Below are 12,884 nucleotides of genomic sequence, written 5' to 3'. Positions count from 1 at the left end.
AGTTGCTATAACTAAAATTCTTTTAGTTGAGTCTATTTCGCAAACGGTGTCTAATTATCCAAATAATGAGTCTAGTGTACTTATTATCAGTTTGATTTGACCCTCCACGCAGTAGTAAAATTACTAGAATTCTGGTAGTTCAAAGAACATTGTACATTGTACAAATAACTATGTTTGAGTTCCGTTAACCTTTTACTGTTGACTAGATTTTACAGTACAAATAACTACATCACATTGTTGAACTAATTCGACTTTTAATCAATTTGACTCGATACCAGTTTGTGCAACCGAATTCTCGCAACCCTGACACTTAGTTCTCGTTACCCAATTTTTTTTCAGTGTATATGTGTATATATTCAAACGTATCGCTCTTTATTTCCGTCTCAAAAATGATTATATCTATAAGTTGCTGTTTCACTTAAAAAGCTTCCTATATGAAAAAGCCTAAGGTAAAATTAGAAAAAAATTATACATATATTTGAAAAAAAGGTATAATAACAACTGTGCCGCAAACAACAACGTAGAACTACGTCAACTGTTACTATTTCATGTTAAAGTATTCAACGAAGGAAAGTAGACGTAGGGCTACGTCAACTGTCATTATTTCATGTTATAATATTCATCGAAAGACAGTTGACGTAGTCCTACGTCTACTTTCCTTCGTTGAATACTTTAACATGAAATAGTGACAGTTAACGTAGTTCTACGTTGTTGTTTGCGGCACAGTTGTTTTTTCTATTTTTTTTATTTTTTAGATATTTAGGCGTCTTAGTTTATAAATGCCCCACTCTGTATAATAGAACTATAGCTATTAAAACTACACGTATAAACCCAGGGAGCGCCAATGCGTGTATAATGCGATTGTACATTAAACTTTGCATTAAATGCGGGTCGTAAATACACATTTAATGCGCGTATTTGTCCGGCATTATATTCGCATTTAATGCATATTATTATGGCAGCGCATATCAAAAAGTGCACCTACGCTCATTGATCAAGGAGCCCAATTGGACAACCAGTGAACTCTGTACCATATTGGAATGCTCACTGCAATGTTTAGAGGTCGGGCACAAAGAAAAAGAGGATAAGTTGCTCAGTGTCCAGACAGAGAAAGAAACGGACGTTGAGCAACCTATCTCTTTTATTCTTCGTGCCCGGCATTCTAAGCATTGCTGTGAGCATATTCCAGTACAGCTATCACAGAAGAAAAAAAACATTCTTATTTAGAGAATATCTTTATTTTTGACATGTAAATCTTGAAATAAGATTATATAGCGTAAGACAAAGATAAATTACTCGCATCAAAGCATTATACATAATTCAATAAAGAAAAATATATTATTCAAAAATAATTGTTATTGATGATAATGAGGTTTTAAAACCGAATCTGGTTTTTACCTCACAAGGAGGTCTGCTTATATATGCTGCTGGATGTATTTTAAATACGAGAAAGCTCTTCTCACCATCATGCGCCGCTTACCGGCGTTGTTGCGAACTACCGTCGTCAAATGCGCGAATGCGTTTTATAGGTGGCGTAGGTCGCCACAATGTTATTTTCTTCCCTACTGAAAAAGCTCGATTAAATCCAATTAATATCATATTAATTTCAATAAAATTCTAAAGGATTTATGACATTCCATTGGCCTAATCAGAAAAATCAAAAAAGAAACTATTAGATATAAACAGATTCAATCAAACAGTCAGAATAAGCTGGTATTAATAAGTTATAAGAAGAAATTTCTGACCAGATTTTAATCATTCGTATCATTTTGAATAGCACCTGTTTTCTACTGGTTTTTATGACAAATCGAAAAATAATCTATAAGTCTCTGTTTATTTTATTTGGAAATAATATCTACTGTATTTTAGTGGAAATTTAAAAATATTCCCAATAGACTATTCTATATGTTTCTTAAGATTTTAATGGGAACTTGTCCCTATTGGAATTAAATGGAAATTCTCAAATAAATGTTTAATATATTTCGATTGGTATTAACACGAACATGTATCTATTAGTATTTATCAGGAATTTACAATAGGGTGTTCTATAGATTTCTGTAGATATTAATAGGTACTACTTATAGGTATTAATAAGTAATACTTCTATAAGTATTAATAGGTGTCCAATGGGATTTATTGGGAATTCGCAATAACGTGGTCTATAGATTCCTGATTGTTTTAACGGGAACAATTGTTTAGAGAGTTTTACAGGGATTTCCCAATAGACTGTTCTATACATTTCTATAGTTTTTAAAAGGAACTGACATCTTGTGGTTTTTAATGGGAATTCCTAATAAACTATTCTATGTTTCTTTAGGCTTTAATGGGAACTTGTCTGTATTGGTTTTAAATGGGTTCCGAATAAATGTTCTATGTATTTTGAATAGCAGTATTAACAGGAACATACATATATCTATTAGTATTTATTGGACATTTAAAGTAAGATGTTTTATAAATTTCTATAGGTATTAATAGATACTTATAGGTATTAATAGGTAATACTTCTATAAGTACAAATAGGTGTCCCATGGGATTTACTGGGAATTTGCAATAACGCAGGTCTACAGATTCCTCAATGTTTTAACAGGAACCATAGTTTTACAGGGATTTCTTAATAGACTGTTCTATACATTCCTATAAGTTTTAAAAAGAACTGGTGTCTTGTGGTTTTCAATGTAAATTACTAATAAACCATTCTATATGTTTCTTAAGGTTTTAATGGAAACTTGTCTCTGTTGGGATTAAATAGGTATTTCCAATGAATGTTCTATATATTTTGAATAGTATTAACAGGTACATATATGTATTAGTATTTATCGGGAATTTACAATAGGGTGTTCTATAGATTTCTACAGTAGGTACATATTAATACCTACAGGATATAGGTACGTATTGGCTGGAGAGATTAAGAACGCGGAACGAGAATAGAGAAGTGGAGGATAGTACGAATATAACCTAAAGGGAGAAAGAAAGGAAAGCGGTGGAAAGAAAGATGGAGCGCAGAGGGAAGATTATAAATCTTGGAGGCGATAGAAAAGATAGTAGAAGGAAAAGTATGGGAGATGATAAAGGAGTTTAAGGAGGGCAGTAAAAGAAAAGAGGAGAAGATAAAAGAATTGAAGGAGGAGGTAGAGAGATTAAAAAGAAAGGTGTATAGGATGGAGCAGAGCGCGGGCAAAAGGAAGAGGGAGATGACAGTGAAGAGAGTAAGGGTAAGTCTGGTAAGAGGAAATGGTGGGCAGAAGAGTATGAAAGGAACGACGACGAGAAAGGAAAGAAGAACGTGATAATAAGGATAGAGAAGGAGAGATGGATGGGAGAGGAATCAAATTGGGAGAAGGTGAAGGAATTGTTTTCGGAAGGATTAAAAGTGAAGGTGGAGGTGAAAGAGGTAAGTGTGATAGGTCAGAGAGGAGACTGGGTGACGATAGTAAAGATGGGGAATGAGGAGGATAAGTGGAAGGTATTAGATGCAAGGAGAAAGGTAGGGAGCAGATTAAGGGTGAAAATGAATGAGGACAAATCGGTGGAGACGAGGGTAAGAGAAAGAGAGGAGAAAGAAAGGAGAAAAGAAAGGAGAGAGGAGGAAAGCGGGAGACCAAAGTGGACCGCGGAGGATGAGATTGCGAAAAGGATGGAGGAGAATCTACTAATGGATTCGGACGAGGAAGAAGACGATAGGAAGAAAAGAGAGTAAGAGGAATGTAAGATAGAAAGGAGAGAGGAAAGGAGATAGAGAGAGAAGCGTTAAGGGAGAGGAAGGGGAGGAGGAGAAGGAAATAAGATGTAGGATTAATACCTTTATTTTCAGAGTGAAGGTAAAGTAAGAAAGAAGGAAGGCGTCGAACACGAGGAGGGAGAGAGCCGGAAAGAAAGGGAATCGCCGCGACAGGAAGGAGGGAGTCAGAGGGGTGCTGAATTAAGGGAAGCTGAAGGAGATGGCCAGAGGGGTGCCGGATGGAAGGGAAGGGAAATATGATGTGAGGTTACTCAATGACCAGGAAGGGGAATGAAGCAAGATGTAAAGGTTTTTGAGACCGTTTTTACTGAAAAAACGCCTTTTCAGCCCCGGAAGGGGAGCGAAATAAAGAATAATTGAAAAAAAAAATATTAATACCTACAGAAATCTATAGAACACACCCTATTGTAAATTCCTGATAAATACTAATACACATATATTCCTGTTAATACTATTCAAAATATATAAAAAACTTATTGAAAATATCCATTTAATCCCAACAGAAAACCACAAGACATCAGTTCTTTTTAAAACCTATAGAAATATATAGAACAGTCTATTAAGAAATCTCTGTAAAACTCCTTAAAAACTATGGTTCCCGTTAAAACATTCAGGAATCTATAGACCTGCGTTATTGCGAATTCCCAGTAAATCCCATTGAACACCTATTTGTACTTATAGAAGTATTACCTATTAATACCTATAAGTATCTATTAATACCTATAGAAATCTATAGAATACCCTACTTTAAGTGTCCAATAAATACTAATAGATATATGTATTGTATGTTCCTGTTAATACTATTCAAAATACATAGAACATTTATTCAGAATATCCATTTAACATCAATACAGACAAGTTCCCATTAAAGCCTAAAGAAACATATAGAATAGTTTATTAGGAATTTCCGTTAAAAACCACAAAACGTCAGTTCCTTTTAAAAACTGTAGAAATGTATAGAACAGTCTGTTGGGAAATCCCTGTAAAACTCCCTAAACAATGATACCGTTAAAACATCCAGGAATCTATAGACCATGTTATTGCGAATTTCCAGTAAATCCCATTGCACACCTGCCCAGATAGCCAAAAATGCTAAAATCACATTAATATTCATTATACACTGTTGGAAAATTTGTGTTAAATATAACATATCACATGTCCCAAACGGTCCACTCAAATTTTTGTGTTAATTTAACATAACATGGATGTGTTAAATGGTAACACTGATACTATACTTCGTTCAACGAGAGATTGAAAGTGGTTCTGCGCATAGGTATCCATACAGCACAAAATATTTTTTAAATATTTTTTAGGAAGATTAAAATAATTCACAAAAATATTTTTTAAATGTTTCTATGTCCGCCAAATTATGTCAGAAAAATATTTTTGAAAATATTTTTAAAAGATTGCAAATAAATATATTCAATAATATTTGTAAAATCTTTCACAAATATTGCTTTGAAAAATAAAATGTGTTTAACCCAAGTAGCAATAATTGTTTCATGTTTGTGTAATGTAACACTTTTATTATTCCCGGTGGAATACGCGGGATAAACTCATCAACGTAGCACGGGTATTAAATTGTTATTAGACCCCGCGCTTAATACGTAAGGAAGACGAGGACAGTGATATGGGAAAAGAACACAAGGTTTACACCGTTCACGTTCAACTATATTTCCTTCCAATACATTATCGCGAAGTCCATTGCACGGACTTACAAATCTTGAATAGACACGTCGGGATAGATTTACAGAGGCATAAGCCCTCCGACGCACGACCGATCCCTTCGGATACTCAATATCGGACTCTACTACGTTTCGACGCGCCGTAACATGTTTGGACTTGCACGTCGACCGTTACATTCTTAACACGTGAACATCCCGTGACATCACCGGCCAATCACCGCTACCCGCGATCGCACGTTGCTAGCGCTGACGTTAGCGCCTCTCGTCGGCGTAGTTACCAACCTGTGGCGCCACATGCCTAGGGTTCCTATAAGGGAGTTGGGCAAATGTGGCGGAAGTCGCCATTTTCTGTTCCTCAGCGTATAAAGAGCGGCAAATTTTAAATTCTGTATCGTAACTACTATATGAAATGCAACGTATAAAAAGGCTATTATAACTTTATTGTACCAAACGTAATATGTATATTAATATAGAAGAATATATATATATATATATATATATAATAGAAGATAAAAATGGAAGAATAAATGAAAAATTGATGAAGTTATAAACTTAACCTAAGATGACAGTAAAAATATTGAAGCTATCATAAATTTAACACATTTATTACAGTTAACAGCAAAAATAAAAGTTATTAGTAAACCAAAATTATACTTTTAACAACGAGGGAAGAAGGAAAATAAAAATTTCTATAGTAAACTTGAGATAAATATGTATTTTATTTTAATACAAGAAACTTTCTTTCTGAAGTATACGTATAATTATGTTGTATGAAAATCAATTTATACTCCGATAGGAAAATTACGCAAATATTGTACAATAATTGCATCATTTAATTGAGAGGAATTTTACAATTATTGCGCTAAGATAATTACTCATAACGCTGCTTTTTTGCTGAAATACTATTTAGAAATAAATTGTGCAAATATTTATTAATATTTGCACAACGGTCTAAATTTCTACTACTATTGTTGCCAATTGCAGCATTCCCAATTTTATCCAGATTTTGTCATATAATCTTATAAATCTTTTCCTATCGGGGTAGTTACTTATATAATTTTAATATACAATTATATAATATTTTACGAGCTTATGTAACAAATTCGATATTTACATATATGTATTTATGAATTACTCACCTTGCATTGTAATGATATACTTAGTGGCAATATACACACATATTCATCATATACTTAAGTGCAATAAATTTATATACATAATATATATAGCCATTGTATGTATATTATATATATCCACACATATCCATTATCCAATTCAACGTTTGAAAGGAAACTTCAAACCAGGAGGCACTTTCATACGTGATTGCATTATCTGTTGTGTAATGAAAGTAAATGTTTAGTAAAAGTTAATTTAATAAATATGAAGGAAGAAATAAATAAAGTTACAAAGTATAGAGTGAGACATTTTTCAACAGTAATATATTTATCTATTTATATTTTACATCTTAAACGAGTTAAATAATATATTGTACAACTAATTGTACATAATACTTTTTTAAAAACAGATACATGCGTACATAATACTCTTGAAAAACAGAAACATGAAATAAAGAATTAAAAACCAAAGAAAAAAATACATTACATATAAATATAAATATTATTGTTACTTAACGCGATAGTGCATTGCCATTGTTTTACTCGCGAATTCCGACTTTTTATTCATGCGAAAGTTTTTAGAATGTATCTTTAATCTAACGTTGCATATCGAACTATAATTTTATTCTATAAATCATGACATTCGGGTATAGTGTATGGTATTTCCTTAAATTTGTTAGTAAAAAATTCTCGCAAGTTAGTATAACTTCCAAAAACTGACTTATCGTATCCGTATGATCTAAATATTTTTTCCATATCAACAAAGAAATAAAACGTTCTTTCGTTTACAAAGAACAATGTATCTTGTTTAAAGGCTTTTAAAGACGTTAAGTGGTTGTAATAAGTCGGTTTTGTTTGAAAGTTACCCGTACTTTCCAAACATAGTTCACACAACTGTTGACACTTTGCAATACTTGTAATGATATATCCGGCAATATTATGTAGTATATTTAAATCGACTCGACTCAATTGTATATCCTATATTGAATTAGGAACAGGCCAATTATTTTCAACTATTTTTTCAGTGTTCTTTTTTTGGCAAATTTTGAATAACGTCAAAGAAATCTGGCAAAAACTCACGATCATCTTTATCGTAATTACTGCTCGTTATCTTAGCCATGTATTGTGATGTTGTTACTAATTTTAAATCGTTTTTAAATTGGAGAGCATTTAAAGTCGAATGTTTTATTCGAAGTGTCGAAAACAAGTTTTCGATACAATCTTGGGTGAAACTACCACCAAAAACAAATTTATATTCCCGTTCATTAATTAAATAAGTTGCTATTTCAATATACGATATAGTTGATATAATAATACCTTTTTGAAAAGGTTTCCAGTTATCTTTTTTACCAAACTGCAATGAAGATATTAATTCACAAAACTCGTATAGGAAATTAATCGTTTTAATATATTTTTCTTCATTATGTGTATTGATTGCATAGGCAAGGCTTCTAGAACTTACTATTTGAAACCATTTAGCAACTTGCTCGACTAAGTAAGCTGTTGTTTTTAATTCAGGTTTTTTAAATATAGGAACTAAACATTTTAGAGCAGAACTTGTGTCTAGATTGAAAACGCCGTATGCATATGGTACCCTCATTTTTAAGAAATGGTTCGAAGTTTCTAAATATTCTTTGCGTAACTTTGGTGCAAGCTTCAAGTCAAAATTACTTTGTGCATGTAGTATTTCTTCAAAATGTTTTGAACTTGCAATGTTCGTGGGCAAATTATATTTTTCAACGAATTTTGAAGGAATTGTGATAGTAACATGATTTAACATGCCTTCTTTAAAATTTTTTAAAGCATGACAAACGTCATGAAAGAAAAAAAAGATGTCTATTAGGATCAACCGGATGCGCGCACTTATTTTGTACTGTAGAATGTTTAGAAACATTTATACCAAAGGCTCGCCACATGGCTTGATTTGAAGAGCCCATATCGGAAACAACGCCTTGTACATACAATCCTATCGCACTTGCTTTTTCAATTATTTCAACAATTATCTCTTTATATATTGTTCCATTAGAACCTTTTCCGGTATAGAAATACGTGATGACTTGTTTCCATCGTTTAGCAATGCCAACGAGCATGAATACTAAACCATGTGTAGCAATTTCTGTACTGTCATGATTCGGTAAAGTAACATAGCCTACATATGTATTAGTTGAAGGATCGTAAATTTTACTTGGAGTTATGCTGACTTCATCGAGTACGATTAAACAATCTCTATCCATATCATTATGAAATTGTGAAATTTTTATATTTAAAAATTCGAAGATTTCATCAAATTTTCCACTCTAAAACTTCCAATTTTCTAACTTTTTCCGTAATGTCCTGACCGATGGAAATGGAAAACCGTGCTTTAATAACTCCTGGTAGCCAGAATAACCGCAAGCAAATTTCAATTGATATGCCTTCACTAACGTCTTATCGCTCCATTTCAGTATTTTCTTATATTTGCGGCATAGTAAATTAATTTGATCGCTATTTAACAAATTTTGAAGTATTTTAGGGTATAGATTATTAATACGTACTTCCTCTTCTAGTGTCTTCAGTTTCTTCTTGAATGGAATTTGTGCTTGCTTATGCTTTTTCTTCATAATTCTTCTCCTTCGTTCACTTCTTTCAAACAGTTGTCCAAATCTATGAGCTTGTTGTTTGTAGTATTTAAGGGATTCCGAATTACAAAAATCTTTATTGCGACAGACATCAGAATCTTGCAAGCACACAGGAGCTGAGACTAGATGGTGAGATATTTCTGAAGCAGATTCCGATACAAAATCTTCGTCTCCTTGAACTGGATGAGATACCACAATTTCTTTAGTGGGTTCAATATCGGAGAGAAATTCTTCCTCTCTCTGAACCGGATTAGATATCTCAATTTCTTTAGTGGGTTCAGTATCGGAGAGAAATTCTTCCTCTCTCTCAACCGGATTAGATATCTCAATTTCTCTAGTGGGTTTAGTATCGGAGAGAAATTCTGTCTCTCTCTGAACTAGATTAGATATCTCAATTTCTGCAGCAGCTTCGATATTGGGAACATATCCTTCATCCCCCTGAGCTGTTAATTCAGAAGCTACTACGATTTCTGTAGCTGATGTAGTATCAGGTATAAACGCTAAAATATAAATACCAATATTTAGCAAAACAAACAACGTAAACTATGCAAATATGACTTACAAATTTATGTCGTATATGATATACTGATGTAAAAAAAAAATAAGCCATGAGTTAATATTATTGAATGTGACGAATTAATTAAAAACAAATATTATTGATATATTATTTACCTGCAACATTTTTTTTATTTTGTTGAATGAACAAATTCTCCAAAAACCGTTGGAACAGCAGATGATTTCAATTTTTTCCAGCCATCAACACGTTCCTTCTCATACATGTCAACCGTGAAATGGAACTATAAAATGGAACAGTATATTAAAAATGAAATATATTACGTTGTACGTCGTCAGAATCCTCATGCTTGTGGACAATAATAAATCGCTAATAAATCAACTCCTCATAAATAGAAAACGTACCTCACATAAAAATGAATTTTTGTTTGGAATTCTGCAGTATTTGAATCCTGAAGGTCCACCAGCATTTTCTATCCATTTTTCTTTACGTTGCAAATCTCGTGGAAAGATATGCATTACTGCGCCTTTTTTGGATGAATTGTAGCATCCAGAAGCTACACAATGCGGCATTTTCTATTTTTCACATTAATCACAAGGTATTTTATATACGGGGCATTCCATCACTTTCACTTTAATTATATATTACACAATTACACAATATTTACCTTCAATATAAACAGTTTTCTTCGTATGTGAATAATACAGCACTTATCACGTTATTGCGTCGATCATCGATGATAGCTATGCCAAGATTGCCATGTGCCGGTGTTGCCGGAACTACCGGAAGTTGCCCAGAAAATGGCGGAGCCAATCACAATCAGGCAACGGTATCTGCCCAACTCCCTTATAGGAACCCTACACATGCCGGGATAAGCGCGCCTTCGATTTCTTACATTTGAAAGATTTTTTTAATATTTGAAAAATCTACATCTTTACATCTTACTTTGGAAAATATTATTTTGCATATTTATATCATTGCAGCAGTGTTGGGTGAGCCTTGCGTTGTATTGCTGACAAAGATATGTCTCGCGGATGTCATGATTTTGCTTCGCAGGAAGCCTGCTTATATTAGCCCTCAACTGAAATTTACTTACGAGTTAGTCTTACCATTATGCGTCGCTTAGTGGCGTCGTTGCAAATTATCACGGAAAGATCCGCTACCATGCATCTTTCTTAATTAAGAATATTTTATAATATTTCAAAAATATTTGAAAAAAGGTTATAAAGCCAATAATAAATAAATTTAAAATATTTTTTAAATATTTTGGAACGAGATTATAAAACAATAAATATGTAGATTTAAATTAATATTTCAAAAATATATTTCAAATATTTAAGAAAATATTGTCTGGGTAATAAAGAAAAACATTTTTATAAATATTTTTAAAAGATTCTTAAAATATTGTTAAAAATGTTACCACAGAAGGTTTTTAAATCATTTTAAAATATTCCTAAAACAATTTTAAAATGCCCGGTTTATTCGTACAAATTTTAAAATGTTTCTTGCAATATTTTTACAGAAATATCCAAAAATATTTTTTGAAAACATTTTGTGCTGTATGGGTAGGCAAAGTGGGGAGAGCGTAGCGCGCTCGTATACGGCACGGCAGTGTGGAGAAGGGTTTTCTAGGCTTTCCGTGGGAGGAGACATGCGTGAGACGGACGAGTTTTTGTCCGATCTACTCTCAATCTCTCATTGAACGGAGTATATGTTAAAATATTTCAACAGAAAGGAAATGTAATTCTGATCATAATTTGAGGTTAATTATGTGTACAATTAACATAACTTTTATGTTGAAGTTAAGATTGTAAGATAAATGGAGTCAAAAATGCGATTGAAATAAATGTCATTACAGCGATCCCGAATTATATACAATACTAGCTGGTTACCCGGGCTTCGCCCGGGAGTCGTTTTTCTTAAAGGAGTTCCATAAGGAGTCGGGTTGATTTAAAGACGGTAGTTTAACTTTTACACATGAATAACACATTTTAGGTGCTTAAGTTTTAAACTTTTTTGCTTATCAATGATCACATATTAAATCAATTTTCCAAATTATTACTTTCGGATGAAATTGATATTCGTAATTTGAATCATAACTAAATGTTTCTAATTTCAAAATGGACCGCATAAATGATGCGTAACCGGTCTTTTTCTACTCAAGTTTCACACTATTGAGTCATTTCCGCTTCTCCGATATTTCACTTACCGATTAGCGACATCATCCTTTGGTTTACCCTGGCGTTTTTTAGGGAATTTTGAGATTGCTCGCTCGCGATGAACACATAACCTCGATTTTTCACTTAAAAAACTAATGGAAAAAATCGGTAATTGGTAAGATTTTTTACTTAAAAAACCAATGGAAAAAATCGGTAATCGGTAAGTGAAAGATCTAGGTCCAATGAATGAATTGAATGCATTTCTCGCCTGGTTTACTTGACATCGTCGACGCTTTAAGCGTTCTTCTCTCTCGACTGGTCTCAGCGACTCTAGCCACGGTATATCGAAGTTTTCTTCCTTCTAAGTGCATTTCTCTTTCAGCACTGGTTTGATTAACTCTGACTTGAGAAATGTGCAATCGATTTTGTTCTAAACGTTCTTCCCTTTCAATATTTGATTCGCTAACTCTAGATCTAGACATACGTAAACGTGATTCTAACAATCGTGCCTCCCTTTGAGAAACACTTTCTAAGTTTCTAGCTTGTGTCAAACGTTGAGCGTTAGACGTTGATCGGGAAAGTTGTGATTTTTTTGCTTTAGTTCGTTCTTCCCTTTGAGAAACACTTTCTAAGTTTTTAGCTTGTGCCAAACGTCGAGCGTTAGATGTTGATCGGGAAAGTTGTGTCTTTTTTGTTTTAGGCATTTTCCAAAAATTTACAAAGTAATTAAACGACAACAAAATAAATACCTATAATTATTAACAAAATCAATACCTATAATTATTTACGAAGAAAGTAGTAAAAAGAGGAAATTTCTTCTTTTTTCTTTGTCCCACCTTTACCTTTTTTCTTTATCACACTCCTGCTTTCTTTCGTCTCTTTCAACACAAAATAACACCTATAATCAATACCTATAATTATAATCGTCCTGAGGATCGTCACCAGCATTTTAACCAAGGATTCTTGGTCATTTTAAATTGATGTAATTTTAAATGCTTATAATATAAGCGTCTTGATTAAATAATTAAATTCTGCGTAAAATATAGTTTTTAAG

General features: G+C 32.8%; 1 pseudogene; it reads right to left on the bottom strand.

Moving 5' to 3' along the window:
• Positions 1 to 5,627: 5,627 nt before the first annotated feature.
• Positions 5,628 to 10,778, bottom strand: LOC139782834 (uncharacterized; annotated as a pseudogene).
• Positions 10,779 to 12,884: the final 2,106 nt, after the last annotated feature.

The sequence above is a fragment of the Temnothorax nylanderi genome, unplaced genomic scaffold (assembly GCF_030848795.1).
Source record: "Temnothorax nylanderi isolate EJ_2023f unplaced genomic scaffold, tnyl_v1.0 TNYL_tig0444_pilon, whole genome shotgun sequence".
Taxonomy (NCBI): Eukaryota; Metazoa; Arthropoda; class Insecta; order Hymenoptera; family Formicidae; genus Temnothorax; species Temnothorax nylanderi.
The sequence above is the reverse complement of the archived record's forward strand: the minus strand, read 5'-3'. Positions and strand labels throughout refer to the sequence as shown.